This window comes from Xyrauchen texanus, chromosome 34 (genome assembly GCF_025860055.1).
Source record: "Xyrauchen texanus isolate HMW12.3.18 chromosome 34, RBS_HiC_50CHRs, whole genome shotgun sequence".
Taxonomy (NCBI): Eukaryota; Metazoa; Chordata; class Actinopteri; order Cypriniformes; family Catostomidae; genus Xyrauchen; species Xyrauchen texanus.
In genome coordinates this window covers 28,558,005-28,583,075 of record NC_068309.1, presented here as the reverse complement: position 1 = coordinate 28,583,075, position 25,071 = coordinate 28,558,005, and the positions used below count along the sequence as shown (strand labels likewise).

General features: G+C 37.2%; 1 protein-coding gene across 4 annotated transcripts in view; it reads right to left on the bottom strand.

Moving 5' to 3' along the window:
- The window catches only part of dbn1 (drebrin 1), a 115,091-nt gene that overhangs the window by 43,836 nt on the left and 46,184 nt on the right, over window positions 1–25,071 (bottom strand). The window lies entirely within an intron of this gene.

Genomic DNA, 25,071 nt, shown 5'->3' with positions numbered 1-25,071 from the left:
GTTTATAGCCTATTCTGAGTGCTTTTAGCATGTTCATAGGATGATTTCCCCCTAAAGTGTAGCACGCTACCAAAATTTTACTCAGTTTGTTTGAGCATCCCAAACAGCAAACAGTTTGATTGCTTAAAAAACTACTAGCACACCTCTCTTCATCAAGCAGTAAATTATGACAGAATACATTGGGTGAACTATAATCCCTTTAAGCATCAACTCAACAAAGCGCAATAAAACAAACTAATGCAAACCCTTTTCCAGCTCAAATCCATGCACAAAGTGCAACCTCTTTCACTACAACCCCTTTTTAAAATGTTTCATCTCCACAGTTTTGAGCTAGAAGCCCAAACAGACTGCAATGCATACTATCCAGAGAGGCCAAAGCGGTCCACTCTGGGTCAAGGGTGCTGAAAGCTCAGAGGAGAAAATGGCATTATCATCTGTCATCTGAGAGTGTTGCGTAGGAGGATAAAATATGGAGTACTAGTACTTGTTAGCCTTCTAACAATAGTGTAATGGCTACTTTTTCATTCGTTTTTTTTGTTGCTTGGCTTAATGGCAAAAGCAAGAATGATTCTGGTAACAATCCTATAGTTCTAAAGCAACATCTAGAGATACTAATGAACTGCGTACACTCAGATAAGATGTACCCTAGCATTTTTAACATGCCAGGGCTTTGATGTTTCATTCTTTTAATAATGGAGATAATCATTTACATACTGCTGCACAGAGCTGATCTCATTTCCCCATCGCTGTGAAATAATGAGTAGGAGTTTAGAGCTACGCTAGAAAAGACAACAACGAGAGGAACAGAAGTTCAACTGCCGTAAGCAACAGTGTGAAGTGTGGAAAATGGTGGCCCTTGCTCTTTAGATGAACTGATGTATGGTGTTATATTGTTTTACCTGACAAATGAGAAGAGGAAATTTTCATCAATAAAAACTGATCATGATGGCTTATATATATATATAACTGGACAGCGCCCAGATTAGAAACTACATTTTCTTAAAGAAATGTTCCAGGTTTAATACAAGATAAGCTCAATCGACAGCATTTGTGTTATAATATTGATTACCACAAAATAAATTTTGACTTGCTCCTCCTTTTCTTCAACAAAAGCAAAACATTTATAAAAATCTGGGTTACATTAAGGCACTTACACTGGAAGTGAATGGAGACAATCTGTAAACGTTAAAATACTCACTATTTATACATGTAGCCACAAGACATAAACAATACATGTGTTAAAATGATTTTAGGGATGTTAATAGACTGTGTTGCTTTCCAGATTAAAAGATCTGAAACAGACATCTCTGAGACGCGTGTGCAATCTAGGCTGCTGTGGTGTTCTGGGTGTTTTAAGCATGTTGTTATGAAATTGCTCACATTTCTGAATGTTTTTAGCATGTTGCTATACAGTTTCTAAGGTGTTCTCAGGGTTTTAAGCATGTTGCTATGCAACTGCCAATGTTTCCTTGGAGTTTTTAGCTTACGGAAATCCACAAATTCACCACTGATAATGATTCGGCAAACTTGCAGCAAATTGTCCATTGTTGCCAAAGGTTTGCCACTACCGGCAAAACTTCTGTTAAACATTTGCGGCTAATTAAAAGCTCATTTGCATGTGAAAATAATGAGCGCCAAATCTGCGGCAAGTTTTGATATTTTATATACTTAAAACTATGAAATGGATCAAATGAAGAGTACTGTTTCACTGATAAGCAGTTTGACCTTGGCGATGGGCTGCAAAGCCCTGAGAAATTTGAACACTGTTAAACAAATACAAATAATATCAGTCAATGCATTAACTTTGTCAGCCCTAAATTCTTAAAACTAAAATAAACACTACATATAATAAAAACTAAACTGAAACTAGAAAACATTCATAGAGTCAAAACTACAAAAATTAAACAAAATGAAAAAGGATAAATTTAAGACAAAATAGAAATAACAACTAAATTAAAATGATAATAATTCCAATTATAGGTGGAAAAGGAGTCTAATTTTAATCACCCTCATCTGACTCATCTCCGAGTGTCATAATTAGAAGAATGTTGGTATGCACTGGTCAATTAATCCTCATTCCCCAAATCATTTATTAAACTCCATAATCAGCTTTAGTAAATTAAATCAACCAGAGATCACAGCACAGTGTCATATGAACAGCACAACTGTGCTTGCATCAGTTCTTCACAGCATTACAGTTTCATTACTATCATCTAAAACTCCATTATACATTTAGTGGCTAGGCCTTTAATACTGTATGCTCATAATTATAAGTTCATTTGAGATGAATGTGATATGTGGTTTATGGCAATAAAAGCATATTAATCAGATCTTGTAAGATTTGTACATATTGTGAAAAGAAGTGGTGCTTGCCTGTGGAAAAATGTGTTTGCCAGGCTGTTGCTATGTGGTTGCAAGGGTGTTCCCTGTGGTTGCTGGGGCATTGAAATGTGCATGACAAAGTGTTTAGGATGGGCCTAAATCAAAAGAGCCTACCCTCAACTCTCTGATTATGACTTGGATCCCTTCTTCAATGCAACAAAGTGGAATATGGAAGAGAATAAAGTCAATGGTTGAGCCTTTTTAAAAAGGATTGTACACTGTTTAAAATATATAATAATTTTGAAAGAATATCACTGGCCCCCAGTGTACTGTTTATATATATATATATATATATATATATATATATATATATATATATAGCAATATCATGGATTATGTGAATCCAGTGAGGAAAGAGTTGAGAACTCAATCCATCACGTTTAATTATTTGGATGACGCTATTATTATGTTGATTATAAACTAACTGGAAATTCATAATGTGGCCTTGGAAAAAAAATACACCCTACAGCAACAAAATAGACCTTCCTGGCACTCTAATTGTTTTCCGAGTGGTCTCACAATTAAACATCTAGGCCAGAACCCTCAACCCTTGCCTTAACCAAATATTCCTGTTATGCTCCAAGTTCCTCTTTCATCACCTCTACCCAAACCTTTTCCCCTTTGCCTGCTAACAATCTACACTCAAGGTCCTAATGGAGCTTTGCCAAGCAAATATAACCCCTCCCCACGGGGCCCAAGCAGGAGTCATTAGCTCATTCGCAGCCCGTCCCACAGTCACCCTAGCCAACATGAGGTAGACAAAACTGATGAACATGCCACATAGCATGAGCAAAACAAAAAAATAAATATCAAAACAAGAACTACCACAAATGTGACACAGAAACTATAACAGAAAATCACATGGAAAAGAGGTGCAGAATTTGCGGTTGTGCAATTAATTCAATTTAAAGCAGATGCATATTAAAATATCTAAAAGACTCCCATGACCTAGAAACGCAGCTCTGAACGTTAGTGAGCCCAGAGTGAGGATGAGTGCAATTCGCTAAATCCCGAAAGTGGGGGGCCTCCTCCATTGTCTCGTGGGGTGGGAATGATGCAAACAAACGCTCAATTGCCACGCTAATTAGAGCGCTCCCTTTCTGTGAAAGAAACATTGTTGCTGTTCTCTGTGCCACATCAACACTAGGCAAACTACTGAAAAGAATTGAATGTTTGATATTGCAATGACGTGAATAGTTTATAATAGAAAAACTAAAACATATCAAAATTGGCTAGAGATGTCAAAATTAGCAGTATTTTGGAACCAACTATAACAATACGAGTTTTTCTACAGAATGCGGCAGCAGCACACATGAGTTGTCAAATACATTTCTTGGTCAAAATGGCCATCTTGGCAGGGCAGTAATGTAAACAGGTGGTTATGTCAAATTATGAGACAAAATATTTTTTTTTCAGTCTAACAGAACTGCATTATTAGACAACAATATTGACAAGAAAAAAGAAAACCACTAACTGCTATTAACTTATTTATTATTATTCATAAATTCATCTTCATTATTAATGACTGTTTACTTGAATAATTAATTATCATATGAACAATGTTTACTAAAGCATTAAAAACAACATGTTATTGTGTAAAAGATTCATATATTTAATTTGCTAAATAATAGTGTTTTCGCATATTAGTATTTGCTTTTGAATAGGGATGTGCACGGTAACCATTTTTAATATTCGGTTAATATTGAGTTTCCTGGATTTCCCCAGTTCCCCATGGGGGGTTTATTCGAGTTTGCCAAGAATCCAATTCCAATTTTGTCCATTTGGGGCAGTGATTTGAATTCCTGTAAGCACAGACCGATTTCTGCTGAATAACATTCAACTTACTGTTGCTGAATTTACAGTGAGATCACATTTGTCTGGTTATACTGAAGTGGCCAAATTAAAATCAAAAGAAAGAAAATAACGTGAACATTTTCAGTTAAGCCGACATTGCTGAAATTAGTTCCATTCTGTGCTTTGGCATTCATTTTCAACCATGTCATTATGATTATTCCACTGCTCGCCTGAGCATGTGCTGCTAATCCGATTGTTTATCAGAGGGTCGCCATGTCCAATCTGTCTCATCCATGACAGCGCTCTTTTTCCAGGAAGCCAAAGTAATCAAACATTTGTAGCAGGGGGAGGAAGTGACAGACAGTGGGTGTGGCGTCAGGCTTTGGAGAGGCATTTATTTTTAATAAAAAACAACCAAAAATGTCCAAAAAGGGGAATAAAGTGTCCATGGGGAATAAGTGTCCAAAATAAAGGACAGCCTGGCGGTGTAATGGGACTATGTGAAGGTTGCAAGGGGCAGCGGATTCTTCATATCGCTATGCTTCCTCCGTCGCCTTCAGCTTGCTCACAGGGGTTCTAAAAACAATTATTATTTAATTATTTATTTTCTTTACACATTTTACAATCATATTTAATCAAACTGCACAATGATCACTGTAAAACATTATATTACGGTTTCATTTTTTGTTTTTGTTAATGCAGGATTTCCTGTAAAGCTGCTTTGAAAAGATGTGTGTGGTGAAAAGCGCTATACAAATAAAAATGACATGGCTTTACTTGAGGAGAGGCACGCACCATCTATAAACGCAGCAGTGATGAGGCTCTTTTACCCACAGGTGTGTCCCATCACAGGCTGCCAGATGGGGACTGTTATAACGCCCCTTCTCATGCCTGCCAACTCCAGTTGTGGACCTGGCTGGAGGACATACCTCAGAAGAGGCGAGACAACGACAATACAAGGGAGTGGCATATCGTTCTGCCATACATTTCCGAAATGTTGCCTACAGCCTCACAAACTTATCCCAAATGTGTAATACTTCTTACATCAATGAGAAACAAGAGGCAGGTAATTTTCTCTAAAGTGAACACACATATGCCCTTAAAGGAGAATGTTACTTTCCTGTTATGCAAAAGATGGAGATATGCTGTTTGTGACTTTGGAGAGAAAAGGTCACATCTTAGTAAAATGGTTTTGTGGTTCACGTGTTTCATGTGGGAATTAATATGCCGACCCGAGAAATGTCACATTTCAATACGGTAAATAGCAACAAAATGAACTGAATTCACATCTGTCGTGATTGCGTGCATTTAGTTCCAACAGGGAAAGGAAATGCTGTGATTACAGATTCATTTTGATAATATCAGGTCTCTCAGGTGTGCTCTGGGGAAGGGCATTGAAAATGAAACAAAGATTGTGGAGATATTAAAAACAACGGTCAACATACACTTCTAGTCAAAAGTACACCTCACCTTTAAAATACAATTTTGACTATTAAATAACAAAAATGGAAGTATGGGAATTATGTTCTGACAATTTTTTTTTTAAAATAAATACAAACTCCAAACATTCTCTCAACCAACTTCATGAGTTGCCATCTGGGATATTTTTTTTTTTTTTGCTTTCACAAAACAGTTATACATCATACAAATATACATGTTTTTCACTAAAATGTTCAGCAAGCAGGGCTGCCGATTTAGCATGTAAATTTAGTGTGATTAATTATATTGAAAAATAACACGTTAAAAACACAATATATTTTGCCCCTGACCCATACATAAATTCCGTAATAAGGACCGTTCCTACCATCGGAGCATTTCAAGCTTGATGTACCACCTTGATATTTTTGAAAACCTGTGGAAGTAGAAGTCAGCCAGTGCTCCAGCTTATAGGCAACACGCCTCATCAAACTAAGGAGAGTCTTCCACAGACTCGGTCTCTTGCTTTCCAATCATGAAAAGACCAAGTGTAAATGCCCTCCAAGATGGATATAAATCCTCTGGTTTGAGACGCACTCCATTCGTAACTCTATCAAGTGTATATGCATCTGGCTGTTCAAGCCACATATATAAACATTAGTCCGCCCAAACAGCGCTACGTCAACATAGGGAAACACACAGTAACGGATGCTACAGAGAATCTGCATAGGGTTGTCGTCGCGCCATAAATAATAACAAATCAAGAAATGGATGCACAATGCAGAAACAGAACTTTTTTCTTCATTTATTTGATGCAGATCGCTGACCAAACTGACAGAAAGCGCAGCTGATGTGCATGGACATACAGTATTTTATCTATGACAAGCCCGAGGGAAAAAATACACAGTGTGCACACACACACACACACACACACACACACACACACACACACATGTTGTGTTTCCATGTTTTATGGGGACTTTCCATAGACATAATGGTTTTTATACTGTACAAACTTTATATTCTATCCCCTAAACCTAACCCTACCCCTAAACCTAACCCTCACAGAAAACTTTCTGCATTTTTACATTTTCAAAAAACATAATTTAGTATGATTTATAAGCTGTTTTCCTCATGGGGACCGACAAAATGTCCCCACAAGGTCAAAAAGTTCGGGTTTTACTATCCTTATGGGGACATTTGGTCCCCACAAAGTGATAAATACACGCTCACAGACAAACACACACACTGGGCAAAATCACTTGTAAACAAATAATAAATCATATCTTTTAAATTCGCTGCCCGGCATTAGTATAAATCACAGAAGTGAACTCAATGTGGGAATTGAAGACCGGATTTACAGAGTATATCTGTTTGGTGGGGACACATTTATGTGGCCAAGTGTAAATGGAGTGTGCTTATTCAATCAGATTGCAATCCAATCAGTAAAAAAGCATGAAGTGACCAAATGTAAATACCACCAAAGACATACACTTATCATAAACATGCACAAACTATTCTGCTGTTCTCTTGCTAAGCAAATGCCTCTTTCCAAAAAACAAAGCTCAGCAAAATATCCAAGCACACAGGAATTCAAGCAATTATTTTCTGCAGTGTTGTAGATTGCAAAGCAAGAGGGGGAGGCAGATTCCATCTAAATATAATTATCAAAGTCTATAAAAATATCATCATTTACAACAGGCTGATACTGGCAAATTAGATTAAGAAAAAAAAGATTTAAAACTCACAGTTTTAGATCCATTAAGTCACTAAACATAAAAAAAAACACTTGAAAATTGTCATTCCGGCAAAATGCATAATATGAGAAAGAGTGATAATATAAATGAGAGCGAGGAAGTGACCTCCTCTAACCTTGCACACTGACAAACCTGACAGTCCATATGTGATTCAGAGTAAAGTCTGAATGTCAGTTTATGGGTCACGCAATCAGCACTGTGGATGGATATATATGCTATGTTTGATGTACCGAGAACAGACATTTTAATTGGAACACAAATTGAGCGAGAAAAAAGGGTAGGCTCATTAAAAGGGAAAATGAGGTACACTTCAAAGATAAGGAAAGCGCTGAAGATAAAGAAATGCTCTGAAATAGAACAGTAGTTCTTGGTTTTAGCTCATGGTTCATTAGGCTTGATGCTGGATTACTGGCCAGCAGTAAAACATCACCTCTGTTCTGTGGCCTGATTAGAGTTCAATTGCAACACTCAGTCCAGATTAAGGATGGGCAGTGTATCGACTTAAGGTATATCTATATATTTTATCTCGCTTCTTCCGTAAAGCCATACCATGTTTGCATCTCTCCACTCTCACACTTTCTGCACAACCCCGCCTTTACTCTCCCTCTGCGTCTGTGCGTAAACCCGACCCCACCCCACTCACACGCACACAAGTTCTCCTGCAACATGGAGGGAGACACAGCGCCGGTTCACACTGCTGATGAAGATCTGGTTAATAAAAAGAAAAACCACAGTATATATATATATATATATATATATATATATATATATATATATATATATATATATATATATATATATATAAGGGTAATCCCGAAGTGGCGAAAGACCCCTATTGTTTTCATTAGTGTTCCTATTATTATTGTTCTTTTTCCGCTCTTGAGTCTATGGCAGCCCATAGAACCGCTTACGGGAAAGTTATGAAATTTGGCACACTGATAGACGACAGTCTGATCCATTTCCACAGTAAATTTGGCGTCTCTACCTCAAGCCGTCTAGCGCCACCAACTGCCCAAATTTTCACTCATGTTTATGTTAAAAACTTCTGAACCGTGAGTCCTGGAAACTACATTTTCCTCTTATTTCTTGGCTCAAGATTATTCGATTACACCCTATGACGTAATTTTCTGTCATGACAATTTTTCCGACAATTACAATATCAGCCATTTTGGATGTCGGCCATTTTTAATATAGACATAAAATGCTGTATTTAACGAACGACTTGGCGTATCATAACGAAACTCGGAATGAGTCTTTGGCACCATACTCTGAAGGGATTCAAAAGGTTTTAGGACAAAAAAAAAAAAATGCTATTTCTAAAAATGCTAATAGCTTTTGACTGCTTTTGCCTAATGTCATGAGACTGGTATTGATAGATTTGGTGGTTCATGCCGAGAACAATGATACCAATTGTGTCATGATCGAGCAAACTTCCTGTCTGCCATTTTAACTTATTTTGAAAATCTACATTTTCAAACTCCTCCTAGACTGTTATTCTGATTTGCACAGAAATTAGTCTGCATCATCTAGAGGCACTCAAGACAAAAATTGATTCACAGAATTTTGATAAACCATATCGTTTTCAATTGGCGCTTCAATAAATTTGCAGAAGAACGCACAAAATTGAACACTATTTGTCTCGGCTGCAAAACTTTCGCAGCCCTAAAAGTCTTCTGCCCCGAAACCAAGCCTGCTGCAAGCTTCATTTACCATCTCACATGTGACTTGCAACTGAACATTTAGTCCACTTCGTAGAAAATACCAAGATATCATGTATCGCCATTTAGCCTAAAAATACAGAGATATGCTTTTTGGTCCATAACGCTCAGCCCTAGTCCAGATGCTCCTTTAAATAAGAAGTGCATCATTGTACAGCCTAAGCTAAGAGTGATAACCAGGCCCAAACTGACTCTTTTTTTCTGCACTTATTTTGAAAGTAAATCTGAGGAATTTATTTAAACATGTAAGGCATAAATAAATAAACAGAGAGAGGGGTGTATATTGTACAATTTACATTCATGCATTTGGTAGACAGTTTGATCCAATACAGCAGAAAAAAAAAGTATGTGAACTCTTTGGAATTAGATGGTTTTCTACATTAATTGGTCATAAAATGTGATCTCACAAGTATGCTTAAGCTAACAACACACAAACAATTATAATCTTTCAATGCTTTATTGAACACGTCCCATTAAACATTCACAGTACTGTGTAAGTGAACCCTTGGATTTAATAATTGGTTGATCACCCTTTGGCAGCAATATGTGCTCAGCAATGTTTTTGTTGGAAAGCAGCAGCTTGACCCCAGCAACTTATGACCCCATAATCTTCCGTTTTACTCCTTATTTATGTATAAGTGAGTAAAATAATTTTGTTGTAGCGTCTTGTAACAAGGTTTAAAATGGGCAAGGAGGAGGCGGGAACCGGCTAAACAGTCAAAATAATGTTTAATGAAAACTTAAAGACACAAACATAAACACATACGGCAGTTGGGCTCTCTCTCTCTCTTCCGAACTGCCGCATCCAGCTCAGCCTTATCCCTCTCCTCGGCTGATTAGCCCAATTGGGGGCTAGTCATGCACACTCACGGCCCGGCCCCACCTCCTCGTCACACGCCTCTAGTGTTTATTTTGCCAAACTGCCACAATACATAATAAGAGCCATGTAATTTTTTTTGCAAATATAAGTATGGTTACATGAGACCAGGTTAGCTCTACCAGGTACACAAACCAAATAGCAAATGAGAGAGAAACACTGCAAGAAAAAGAGATTGAAAAAACATAAATATATTTGAAAACAGTGGTAAAAAGCTCTAGAGAACCCTGACAGATTGAATTAAAGAGATTTTTATGCACTACTGGGCACGACAAACTAACTTGAACAAAAAGAAACATTCAGCTGTCAACCACTACTCTCTACCCAACCCTCTGTAGTACACATCAAACACTAAAGCTTTGATTTAGCATTGGACAATATTTGATTAATGAGTATGATTTTTTTATATAAAAGTATAAAAAAAGGGGGTTGAACAAAATTAAGGCAGTGATATATGGAAATGTGTTCAATATGTTAAGATTGTGACTAATAATTACAACTATGGCATTTGTACCAACTTTCATATGCATCGATTAAAAATGGCGTCTACTCTGACTAAGGTCTATGGACTGGGAGGAGTGGAATACAAAGAGACAGAGTGAGTCAGAGGAGAATGAAGCAGATGGAGGCATCTGGCAGTGTGTGCCTGCAGGCTGTAGGACAGGAGATGGTAAGTATGGGTCATGAGCTGAGAGGGGTCAGGCCAACACGTGGTCCCTGCATTGACAGATGTCAGCTGGACAGAGCATGACAAAGGAATTCTTAACCAGAACATCAGCAAATCTGATTGTAATGTGTGAAGATGGCACATATAGTCACTCATATGGTCCTGTTATTCACACCTCTCAGAATAAGAAAATGGTGATTCTGTTGCTTTGCAGTGGTACATTGGGAAGCATGCCAGTGTTTTTGCTTCATTTGCTTGCTGTCATGTTCTCACTCTGTGGGTGTAGACTACATATGTTATGTTTACTTTACCAGTTTATACAAGTAAGCTATAAGGATGCGCAATAGATCAGTGACCATATTAGCATTTTCAAAAAATATTTGCATAGGTTTGATTAAGCCGATACTGGATGCAGTTGGATATCTTTTCACACTGCACATTAAAATGCTGTAATGTCAATAAAAATATTGCTGTTTGCCTGGTGTATTGTATATTGTAATGTATTTGTACATTATTGTAGTATTTGTTTGTGCAAAACACTACAATTCTGTACAAATACATTACAATATACAATATATCACATAAACAGCAATATTGAAAATACTGAGTATCAAGAATTATCAGTATCAGCAAAAATGCCTACATTGTACCCCTATTACTTACTGTTTAAACATTTGCTCTGATACAGACAGAACATCACAGTGTAAGGTGAGAATTTAAGCATCTCTTATAACCCCTGCTGCCTCAGAATATCTTAAAATCCCCAAATCAATAATTTAAGTTTCACCTCTGCAGTTAAATTGTTCATGCTAGAAGTGAAAATGAACTGACTAATTCATGACAGGAAGCCCCCTCATTCACCACAAAGAAAGGAGAAAGAAGAGAAAGGGGAGAAGGGGATTTGGGGGGAGTTAATGACTGGATGGTGAAAAAAAGAAAAGAAAATCAATAGTAGGATTTGAGATAGTGGTGTACCACTGCAGACATCTGCTACCCTGAGCCAAAATGTCCCAGCAGCCTGCTGTGAGAGCTTTTCAGAGGGGGGACTGACTGTTCCTGTATCTACATAATCAATTGCTGTGCTCCTATTGGTTCTTTATAAGAAGCCATCATAGGAGCTATTTCACTGCAGGACTGCAACCCAAAATTTCAGACATTGTAAGAACTTTGTCGGAGAAAACCTTCATCCCAAAGACAATTAATCGGCCATCTGTGAACATGTACAAGAAGGCCAACATAGTACAGTAAAATATGATCCGGGTTTAACTTAGGGGTCAACAATTTATTTCCACCTTTATCAAATATCGATAGTAATTTGCAAAATATATTGTTGTGCTGCCAGGCACCTACAGCGCTTTGGTCAAAAATCTTCTTCAGGCATTCTATTCATTTCTCTGAAGATTCTTCCAATTTCAATGAAGGTATATCACTGTTACCATCATGATTTACCCGAGAAGTTTAACAAAAAATGCTGCCGATGCACTCAACAGAACCAGAGAAGGTTAATGGTGGTGGATATCTTCCTTGTGGCGTGAACTGAACTGAATTTTACACTCATCTCAAACCATTTTTATTGAATTCTTGGACTGTTTGATTCATAAAAGAACCACAGTTCTTGAAAGTAAGTTCCTCAATTACTTTGAGATGCTATTGTGTTTGTGAAATCAAAATTTTACGATGTGAATGAACATGCACGCGCACACACCCTATTTGTGAATGATTGGAATTCATTAACAAACACCTATTTAACGAACAAACTGGGGTGTAAGCAGCGTGTCTGAATCTGGATGAGGCCCATTGATTAAAAAACTCAAACATTGTTTAGAAAACAGGCAGCAATAATCTTAGTCCATGCATGAATTAAAATCCATTTCAGATGATTGCTTGCTTTTGGACGCATACATACACACACACACACACACAAACAAACACATACACACAAAACATGCACATACACACACAGTCACAAAGCAATACATGAATACAATTCATGTATGTCACACATATGAATACATGCTTTCCTCTTCCCTGCCTCAGTACCACACTTTCAGAACAAGTTAAAGCTTGCCCTTGCCTCCACTCCCTGCAAACATCCAGGGGTTGCACCAAATGTTGGGCGCCGGACAGATAACTATTTTAGGTCCCCTTGACCAATTTGGGTTTGTGGTGGGGATAAATGTACAGTCTAACATTTTTTGATGGATATTTAACAGTGCTAATTCACAAGTATAACTTATATATAACTTTTTATTTTCAAATGCAAATATTATTTGAATCAAGAAATACATTATTACAAAAAATTAATTATACATGTATATATTTATGAGTTTTCTTGTTGGCAAAGTCACCATAACACTTCTGAAATGAAAAGAGTGCCAGGATGTTCAGTCAATACTGAAGCATTTCTGCTCTCAGGTAGTTATAGAAGGTCTTAACATACTAACTGATATTTACACAGGGTCCAAAATTAACTTAAAATTAAGGCTGTGTATTCTTACAGATTTCCAGATTCGATTTGATTCCGATTCACAAGCTCTCGATTTGATTATCATTTTATTTTATTTTATATGGTAGGTGTATATAGTAGGTGTATTTTGGTTACAATATACATTTAACTTAAATTAAATAAATTATTTCTCAGGTCATGTTGTTAATTATGAAGGGACCTTCTAAACTTTTAGATAACCCTTCTAGGTTAAATTTTACAAATTATATTTTGTCAGAAAATTTTTCAAATTAATTATATTCCATCAATAAATGTATTGAAACTGCATTTATTATTTTGCATATATTTTTGTTATGTTATTGATTACATGCGTAAATTGACCCGTTTACAATTATTTACATTGATACTCAGAACACATGTTAAATCGGTACTGTCTCTTTAAATAGGCAATGACAGGTTTTGATTTTGTTCCTCACATATTCTTTTGGTGGATTAATGCGAGGAAAATTTCACATGTTTCTCATGGAGTTCTGGAAAAAAATTACATTTTGGAATCATAGATAAACATCTGATGGTAAATTTTGCACTGCAGTAAAATATGTTTATACAGTAGATGAGTGAGTAGTGGCAGATGTTGACAGTTTGATTTGAATTGTGAACGTCACTTTATTAAGCAAGCATCTGATTGTTGGCTGATGGACCAGGCTACTTTCACTAATATGAGAGGAGACAAGGCAGATTATAGGAGAACGCCCATTTTTACAGGTGGAAAACAGTCTTGCAACGTTTTTTACAAGCAATAGCATGTTATTAGTATATATATATAATAAATGATAATATAATGGAATATCAGTGAAGCCTTTCTGTGGGCCCCCCTCCAGTGAGGGCCCCTGTTACTCAGGTCCATCATTACCTGTGTTCCGATGCCCCTGAGTGCATCATTAGGACAGTCAGTCAAGAGCATCCCTGACGTTGCCATGGAGACGTTGGTCCACAGGCGTCTCTCTGCCAGAGGGGTGTGTGCATACATTAGGATGTTCCACAGTGGTCCACATGTAGTGTGTCTGACAGATAAGAGAACCCAATTCTACACACCAGGACAAACTGACACCACTTAAAATCTTCAAGGCTTACAAAAACGCCTGTATCTTTAATCCTACTTTATGTGTAGAAAGGGACAGTAAATTGAATGCACTTTTCAATAATGTTGTTCTAGATGTGGAATTGCACACACAGACCTGATACTAGCCATTGTCCATAATTACACTGGAGATGGAATGTTGGTCCACACATACTTGACGAACTAATTGCATTAGTGCAGTAAAGTTATTTATAATTTTGCAAATTGCTTTTATACTCAGCATCAAATATGTACATGAATGTGCTTTTGCGACAACTTTTTTTGTGATGTTAATTAAAAAATATAACTATTCTGATCTGTTACCAAACATGGATGGCGTTTGTAATGCCAAAATTGCCGGAGTAAGAGCAATTTTTTAAATATGAGAAAAATATATAATTTTTTGATTCAGTAAGTTTTCTTTAATGCATTTAGGCAACATCATTAAAATGGTACAAGGCAAGCTTCTCCAACTCAAATGCATGTGACATCAAATTAACAAGAATTAGGTCAGAAGTAATCCAAAAGTAACCAAAATAAATTACCTAAATATGTAATCCAAGTAACTACATTTCTGACTTCACTTTTCATTATGTAATTCAGAAGTAAACTTCCCAGAGCTGCTAATTATAATCAGGGTTTTAATTGGGATTTTTGATGAGGGGGAACCCTAACACCCCCAACCCCCAACCCCATCCCCACTGCCACCACACATTTCTTCCCAATTGGAGCACTGGTTGCATATTAATTTGTAATCTAACGGGAACAGAAGTTGGCAGCAAAGTGAGTAAAATCAGTAAAATCACTGTAATGCATGATCTTGAGTGCCTTTTTGCTTTAATATATTGTAATATACTGCATTATATGTTATATGAATATTTTTAGTATTCAATAAAAAAAATTGCAACAACATTTTGTTTAACGACACAAAACTGCACAAATTAAGCTCAAACAAATAAGACCATTTGGAAGTGACTGAGTTACTTGGTGTGAAAAATGACATCACAAGTCTTAAAATAATATCTCAGAAATCAAACGAACCAAACTTTTGTAATGCGGCACAAATCAATTCAATAACTGTTTGTTTATGACTAAAATATTTGGGGTGCCAATTTCACAAGCGAAGATCAAAGCAACTTTTTAAACATCAGAGAAGGCGTCAAAGTGCTAATAAAGAGAGTTAAATATACTGTAAATGTTTGTTAAACTCACAGACAAGAGACGAAAACAATACCACTCCAGACGAAACAGTGTCACTGCAAAAGCAGTGTGTATACTGTAGACGTCTGTTGTACTTTTGAATAGACTGGAATTTCCTGAGAAATTTGGCCAAATTACTGTTCTAAATCACTGCTCTTGTGGCCAGCACAAGTAGGTTATTTAATTGACGAGCCAATTGTGTTTGTTTGTGCATGCGTCTATGTCCGATTTTTCACAGTCAGGTCCATAGGGTCCCAAAACTTTTTGGACAATGAATTTTCATGAACTTTCCAGTCATTTGTGATTACTTGAAAATGTATTTTATAACATTAGTTTGAGTCAGACTGATTTGAAAATGAATCACTTGAATCAGTACGAACCATTTATTGACAATAACGAACAAAAACAAAAGGGACATTGTTATGGCATGAGAGAAAGTTATAGCCTACACAAACTTTACACAAAGGCAATAACTAGCCGCTGATATATTTAGTGAAGAGTATAACTAGAAAATGTATATTCACCCTAGATATTTCCATGACTTATAAGATTTTTTTAATTTCCACAAAGTCTTGTAAAACACAATTTTAAAATTACCTGATATTTCCAAATTCCCTGATATTTGTATCTAAAGCTGCCTATATGTGCTATCAGAATTAGCGTAAATACAAGTTTCCTACTCGGATGTTGCACATGAATGACCCCTCAAGTCGTAATTTCAACCTGGAATATCTAATATAATTTTGATATCCGAGTTTCCGAGATGGGAGTTGTAAACTTTCAACATGGCGGAGGAGAGAACGGTTTCTGTAGTGAATGACAGGTTTTATTCATTTTTCGAAATACAGCTAATTGTAAGCGCTTGCCGTTTCGGTCATATTAATTCATGTATATCATCAACCATTCGATGCACCGTGGAGACCACACCCAGCCCCGAGAGGGGAGGGGGATTTTAGGTGGAATAAAACACATGGTCTTACCGGTTATGAGTGGAAGCACATCGTGCGGAGCGGCGTTGTGGTAGGTCCTACCCAAGGGGGAAGGAGTTACTACAAACACGGCGACCAAGGACAGAGGGCCCTCTGCCCAAGGAAGACGCCGTTTACCGGCAGGGAAAACATTTTGCGGAATATACATCACATGGGGTTGACAACCAACGCATGTGGAGCACTTACCTCAGTACGGGGGCCTGCGTGATGCCCGTACTGGGGCGGCCGCGAGCCTCTCCGAAGACTCGATGGCTGCTAGGCAAGGGAGGAAGAACGTCCAGGGTTCACACTTCTTGCGAACGCAACTGGGGAAAGAGTGCACATCTTCGTCTCAAGGGAGGGGAAAGGCACTATGCACAAGCGATACACCCGGCCAGCTGACCCGAACTTACCTGTTTGTGTCACCTGATAACACACGGGACGAAACTGGCTCAACCCTGAGGTTCTAGAACCTTGCAAAGGTGTTAGATGTTGCCCAGCCCGCGGCTCTACACATGTCTGCTAGAGAGGCACCGTGGGACAATGCCCAAGAATCCGCAACACCCCTGGTAGAATGGGCTTGTAGGCCAGCAGGGGGCTAGATTAGCCAGTCGTCGAGATAGTTGAGGGTTCGGACGCCCACTTCCCTTAGTGGGGCAAGGGCTGCCTCTGCGACTTTCGTGAATTCAGTTCGCCAGACCTTCGTTGCCCAGAGGGCGAAGTCGGTCGCCGAGCGCAGCTCCTGCAATAGACCCGGGTCAGGACTACCCTCGTGTATTTCTCTGAGTGCCTTGGCTTGGTGCACCTGCAGGAGTTCCATTGCATGCAAGGTGGAGGCGGCGTGTCCGGCGGCGCTGTAGGCCTTAGCCGTCAGGGACGACATCAGCCTACAGGCCCTGGATGGGCACCGCGACTGCTTGATCCACCTGGGGAATCGCCGAGTAGCCCCTTGCCACCCCGCCATCGAGGGTAGTGAGAGCGGAGGAGCTCACGGATCGCGTGCAGGCAGTGAAAGGTGCCTACCACAAGCGCGTGAGCTCATCATGCACCTCCGGGAAGAAAGGAATGGGGCAGAGCGTGGCCGTGAGCGGCGCTCTGGCCCCAGGAACAAATCGACAAGCTGCGAGGGTTCGGGGGGGGGCAGAGGATTCCACTCCAGCACGACACTCGTGGCTGCCCGGGCAAGCATGGCCATCAGCTCCGCGTCAGCCTGCGACTGAGCTGCCACACCCGAGGGTGGGAGTCCAGCCGTGTCCTCAGCGTCAGACATGACAAACCTGCTCTCTGATGCCGCAATCGAAAGCTCATCGTCATCAGGCGCCCAAACGAGATTGCAGTCCCGCCGTGAAGCGAACCGGCAACCTCGCCCCAGCGCTTGGTTGGAGCATACAAGCGTGACGGGGAGTGGGAGGTCTGTGGGGGAATACCCAGCAGAGAGGCTCCCACTGAGGTCCCCATATCGAAAAATTACTCATGTCATGCACAAAGGAGATGTTATAAATTACTTGCCAAAACTACAGTTTGCTAATATGAAATCTGTGGTTAAAAAAAATGTTTTAATGACTTCAACCTAACTAGTAAATTTCTGACTTCAACTGTATATAGTGTCTTTGACCTGGAAAGATATGTAAAACTTAAACTATACACGTGGTTGCTGATCAAAAGCATCACTTCATAATTCAGGAAGGACTCTTTAAGTTGAAGTGAAAATACAGCTGTGACATTTTTGTACATATATGACGATATACAGGAATATCTGCCTCTTAGTTGTCATGGCAACCAAAAAGTCCCATATAACGCATACAGGAATACTGATCATCTCTACGGGAACTAAAACTGAGCTGCCATAATTCGCTTCTAGGCATTGCTCTCTAAACTGTGAATATTTTAGGGATTTATCTGCTAATGTTCTAGAAATATGCAGCAGCATTTTAACGCTCAGGAATCATGACTGTGACAAAAAAGAAAGCTACAAAAATAACAATAGCATTTTGCTCTGTTAATGATTATCCCAGACAGATCCTGATGCATTGTTGTTTCCTGGCAAAGTTTTTAATTTTACTAAATATGTTTTATAAACTGAAACATATTAGTCACACATGTCACAACATTTGGCCAAACCCCTCATGAGTGGAAAAACCTTGCTGACAACGACAGATAGTCCTTCAGTAAATATTATCACAAAACCTAGTGCATTTTCTTCACATCACTGCATAAGGATCCTTGTAGAGAAAGCAATATGTCACTGGAAAATGTGCTGAGGTTTACAGATATGTTGGCTATGGTTAGGAACTATGCCGAACCACAAGACAATCTCTCAGTGTCTCTGTAATGGGTGTTTAATGCAGCACTCCAGACTGCAACTGAAATGGTCAAAAAGGCAAAAATTTTATAAAAATTGCAACAGTAATTTAAAACAAGTCATCAAGAGTGTGGGAACAGCTTGAAAAGAGGGTTAGCTCATTAAAATCAACATGAAACTGAGTTCAGAACGATTGTACTTCTGAACTGTGACGTATTTCTAAGTGAAACAGGATATTCAACAAGGAAAAATTTAGACTTTATATTTTTAAGAGGCAAGATATTTTATTAGAATTTTTTTTGTCTTTGAAATACTATGCATAGTTTAATCATTTAAATAAGACCAGATATGTGTTTTAAGAAAGTAAAAAGGCTGATTCAAAATAGTAAATAGGCTTTCACATTGACTTAAAAGCATGGGTTTTTGAAAAGTAATGATTAGCTCAGAAAAATTTATTTCTGAATGTCTGAAAGTGGGGGAACAATTAAAATGGTCCCATGTATCTGGTTAGTCACCATTAGCAACATACATTACACTATAATTATATTTTGTGTCATTACTGCACTTCATAAAATTTTATTTCAGCGTAAGATGCAATTATCGGGCAGTTTGGAAAAGTGGAGAAAATGACCAAACTTGTCATGGGCAAAGTACTTTCATTACTAAGTACTCAAGCTACCTTGTTGATATGGTGTTTGCAAACTTACAAGGATTAGCGAAACAAAATGGATATTTTTCAATTTCACTTCCTTCCACCATTTTGGCATTACTTTTCGGACTCCTGCCATTGGTCCGATTTGCATGAAATTTTGCTAGATCAGTGTTTGTTAACTGGTGGGTCGTGACCCAAAAGTGGATCACAGGTCTCTTTGGATGGCGTTGTGGACAACACCAAAATAAAAATGCCATGGTTCTCCCTCCATTTTTTACATTCTATCAATCAATAAAAAAAACTATTGGCCAATTAATCATTATCTACCTTGGAAATTAGTTAATTTTGTCCTCTTCAATTGGGAAGTTAGTATGTGCGTTAAATCTCTGAACAAGGGCAAAATAAATTTTATAAAAAAACAACATTCACCTCTTGTTTTCTGAATAATGTGAAATTATAAAAATGTGATAGTGTTTATGCAGACTCAGAGTTCATATACAGTATGTGCATTAACCTAATGCCGACAGTATTGGTTTGCATTAGGGATGTCCTTATACCATTTTTTTGAGAACGAGTACCAATACTTTTTTTTGTACTTGCCGATACAGAGTCTGATACCTGTATTTTTTTCTGAACTCCATATCAGCAGTTTATTTAAATTTTATCATCAAAATTGTGTTTAAATAAATAAAAACACAAAATTTAAACTTTAATCAAATGAAATTATTACAATACATTTTCAACATGATATTGTATTATTTTTATCAAATAAAGTGTTTTATTCGAAAACTCACATCACAAACCTAAATACAACATTGTTGTAACAAAGTTATTTTTGTCAAAATAAAGTGCTGCACTACAGAGCATCATAGATGTGAGATACTGCTTGAATATAATACAGTTACTATTGTAGCAATCTATACAGTAGCAATATATTTCCTTCCTACTTTTTCATTTGAATTGAGCTTTTATTTTGGCGGACCTTTTATTTTGAAGTGTTTTGTTATTATGAACAAGGACCTCTGACATAATGACATCAGATTCCCATTCCAGAAAAGCCGGTTGCTATGTGAATCTCAGTGATAATTAAACTGTAAAAGGCAAATGTTCAAATAAATAAATATGTAGCCTGTATATGACTCGTGCTAAAAAGTCAATTAGCACTCTGCCTGCTTTCATCTGCTACAAACGGAGCATGCAATGCTCATAACAGTTTTTTCCATGTATGAGCCAAGGATCTCTTAAAGGTATGAGCAGTTTGTGTCTCTACGCCTGCACAACACCGGCTCCACATGAGAAGATTATCACAACTCAGATAAATTAAGTCGAAGTCTCACCTCCACAGTGGTTATTACCAATGTTGTCAGCCAAGACAACATTTCTCAGGACCTCCACATATCTACAGGGAAATAAAAGCAGACTAAGATCTTCCTGGGTTAAAATACCTCACGTTATGCTCCTGTTTGAGGAACAAAAACACTTGAATTGATGAGGGAGTAGACTATGAGGTATGTGAAACATAAGCACATGGATGGAAAATCTATGGCCTGTAATCAGGAGGAGCCAGTTTAAAAATGCGGTGGAGAAGGAATTCCAGCTTCATGACTAGAAGCTACATTCCTAAACTATTCCAGTGGCAAATCAATGTCTCAACAAGTTCTCTACTGCTAAAAATAATTGTCTTCATCAGTATTTTTGTATTGCATATATACCCCACTGGAACATGTTTTATCTTATTCTTAATCATAAATCTAATAAAAAAAAAATTGTGAGGTTTATGCTTAACAATCAATGCAGTGGATGTAATCAGCAAAAAGTACTTTGTGATGCCAAGCGGGGAGGGGTGAATGGGAGGGCAGCATACAAATGATGTCACCCCTTTACCCTTAGCTAGAGCACAGTGACATCATTACCTCCTTGTTGAGTTAGCATCTGCTGTTAGACTAGAGGAGATGGGCTGAGCAGTGGAAAAGAGGGCCTGAATGATTTCTTCAGTCTGAGTATGTGTTTCCAGTATGTGGTGGTACATTAGTATTGGGAGGGGAAAAGCTGGGAAAATACCCTTATATAGTCATGAGCACAGCAAGGCCTTGGAATCCATTAGGAAATGACCATGTGCCGCAGGAATAAAAAGCAACTGGTATCAATAAATCAGGCCGACTTAGAGGAAATACAGGCCACCTTTGGAGCTTTCTGCTTACATTAACACTTCAGTGTGATGTTGAGGAGTAACTACTTGTAATTGCGGTGATTAGACAGGTTCCACACAGTTTTTCCAATTTTGAGTTGCAGAGTATAGGGCAGGCGCATGAAGATTTTCCACAACATAAAACGATTGAAAGCAAATCTCATTTAACCATAGTGCACATGAACATGAAATCAATGTACTTTTTAAAAACATGTTCCATGCACGATTCATCAGTGCATATTGTTCCAAAGACTTTTTTTTTTTTTTACTTTGAAATATTTCAACATGATTACAATCAGACATTTTCAAATGTGATTACCTTTTTCTATGGTATGGCTAATAGCAATTTGCGTCAGCTGCCTCAGAGACATGGGTTCAGTTCCCACAATGAAAACAGGAAGTAATCTCATTTACATACTCCGTGACAAGCGTGATTCAAAGGTTGCATTTTAGCTCTAAGATAAAAAATTTTACTCCAATGAAGGGTAGGCTTAGGTTTGGGGTTAGGGCATATAGTTAATAAAATATGCATTCTTGTTGATTGTACATAATTTACAATTATACACACTTTGCTTTTGGCACCACTTTGTACACATTTTGTCCAGAAACTAGAACTCACATATTCCTAAACGTTTAACAACACTTCCAGCTTCGGCCACTGGAAGCAGTGATTTGAATTTCAGTATGCAAAGACAGATTTCTGCTGAAGAAATTTTGACCCACTGTCACAGAATTCACAGTAAGATCAGTCTGAATACTTCACAATCTCTGTTTTTTTGTTGTTGTTTTTTTTGGTTGACATCACCTAGGCCACTGTTTGTTAACCAAAAGCCAAATTTGCTATTAACCCATTGAGTTTGGCTGTTGTAGTAGGTATTGCAGCTTTCATAAAATCTTGTCAATAGTTAATTCAGTCATTTTTATGTTGTTTTATGTTACTGTAATGAAGGTTATGGCAATAATATAAAATAAAGACTTTAAGACATAAGCATTACCATTGCAATATGGCACGATGGGGTAGACTTGACATTTAACCTCCACATCCAAGTCAAAAAGTATCCTCAAAAGTGTTTCAGGAAGGGAGTAGCCCTCCCTGTTAAAAAGATCAGCTTAACCATGCTGGTCTAAGAACGTTAATGCTGGTTAGTGCTGGTTTGGTGCTGGCAAGTCCTTTTCACCAGCAAAAACTAGCTGGTTAAGACGATTGACCAACATAGTCTTTCAGGTGAAGCTGGTTAAGAAGCCTGATGGGGACACCAGCATCCCATGTTGGGGTACCAGTTCACAAAACACAACATAATCTGGTGACCAGCAATGCTGGCCTTTTCAGCAGGGCTCCACAGTCGACCACAAACTTACATTCAGATCTGCTCCATTGTGGTATGGAATGCCCATTTTTCAGAATCCAATCAATTCTTAAATGTACAAAATCAAGTCCTCCCCGAAATATTATTTTCACTGAATTTCCTGTTTAACTTTTAACTATGTCATAATACAAATGTAAAATAGGTTGCAAATGCCATTTCCATGTTGTCTTAAAATGTAGTCAGCCAAGCTCACACATACACACATATCCACACATAAATAAAGCCATTCAGAGATGCATTAGTGCAGAAACAGGGTCACAGGGTCCTCGTGGAGATCAGGTCATTTCACATTCAGCATCAGTTTAGCTCTGACTCAAACTCTGTCAGCCATAAATACCCTTTTCAGCTCTTACTGCTTACTCAAGTAAAAAAACACACACGCACAAAAAAAAAAAACACAAAATACTACACACATTGTGCTCTAATAAACAGTATGTTTCATTTGGATTTTTTTATGCTTGTACACACACAAACACACAGTTACATCTGCTTCATTCAGCTATGGAATGAATGATAACCAAAATAACCTCATTCTACAAGGGTTTCTATAATTAGGAAATCCACGCCTCTTCAAAGAGCCTGTAAATGTACAAACGGCAGGAAATTTACATTGATTCATGTCAAAGGCCTTATGTGGAATGGTAGAATGAATATATGTCTATTCCTGGAGCACTGGCAGTATAGCAACAGCAGCCAAACCACATAAGTCAAAGATGTGAAAATGAGAATGTATACTTTACTCTGACTTTTAACTAGTCAAGACATTTCAATAAGATCTAAGTTGCTTGATGCAAAGTGAAATTCTAGGATAATTTAAGCGAAACTTCTCCCTCATCCAATCTTAGCTGACAGACTCACATTGTCATTTAAATAAGGAGGCGGTTACTCCACATAAAAGATCGCCACCACAATTCATTTAAACAAGTTGTGCTACTGCCACATGGTGCCCAAGAAAAACAAAGAAACTGATTAAAGTAGAAGTTATTTCCATGCTTGTAGATACATCTGCCTGTCTATCCACAGTCACCATTGAAAAAGATTAAGTTAATGTCATTCTCAAGAAGAGAACACATAATAATTTTTTCTGTAGCTACATAAGACACCCTAAAGAGTGCAAAAGCATTATTTTGGAGAATCAAACCTTGCTAAACTTTTGGGGGATGAAATTGCGAAGGAAGTCCAAATGTCCTTGATGACCAACTTCCTCTAATGTCTCAAGTAGGGATGCACCGATACCATTTTATCTCTTTCAATCCGATTCCGATCTCAGAAATCTCAGTCCCGATCCGATACAGTGTTGTTTTTTTGCATAATCAGTTTACAATATCTTTGCATTATTGTGTGGAAATAATTGAGAGTTCACAAAAAGAAACACAAAGCTGTAACTACACATTATTTCAATATAAATGTATAGCTTATTAAGAAACAATTAATTATTGTATGTGTGTGTGTATATATATATATATATATATATATATATATATATATATACACACATACATACATACACACATTCTTATATACACACATACATATATATATATATATACACACACACACACACATACATACACACATTCTTTTATATATATATATATATACACACACACACACACACATACATACACACATTCTTTTATATATATATATATACACACATACATACATACACACATTCTTATATACACACATACATATATATATATATATATATATATATATATATAAATATATACACATACATACATACATACATACATACACACATTCTTTTATATATATATATATATATACACACACACACACATACATACACACATTCTTTTATATATATATATATATATACACACATACATACATACACACATTCTTTTATATATACATACATACACACATTCTTTATATATATATATATATATATATATATATATATATATATATATATATATACACACATACATACATACATACATACATACATACACACATTCTTTATATATATATATATACACACACACACACATACATACATACACACATTCTTATATATATATATATATATATATATATATATATATATATATATATATATATATATATATATATATATATACACATACATACATACATCACATTCTTATATATATATATATATATATATATACACACACACATACATACATACATACATACATACACACATTCTTTTATATATAT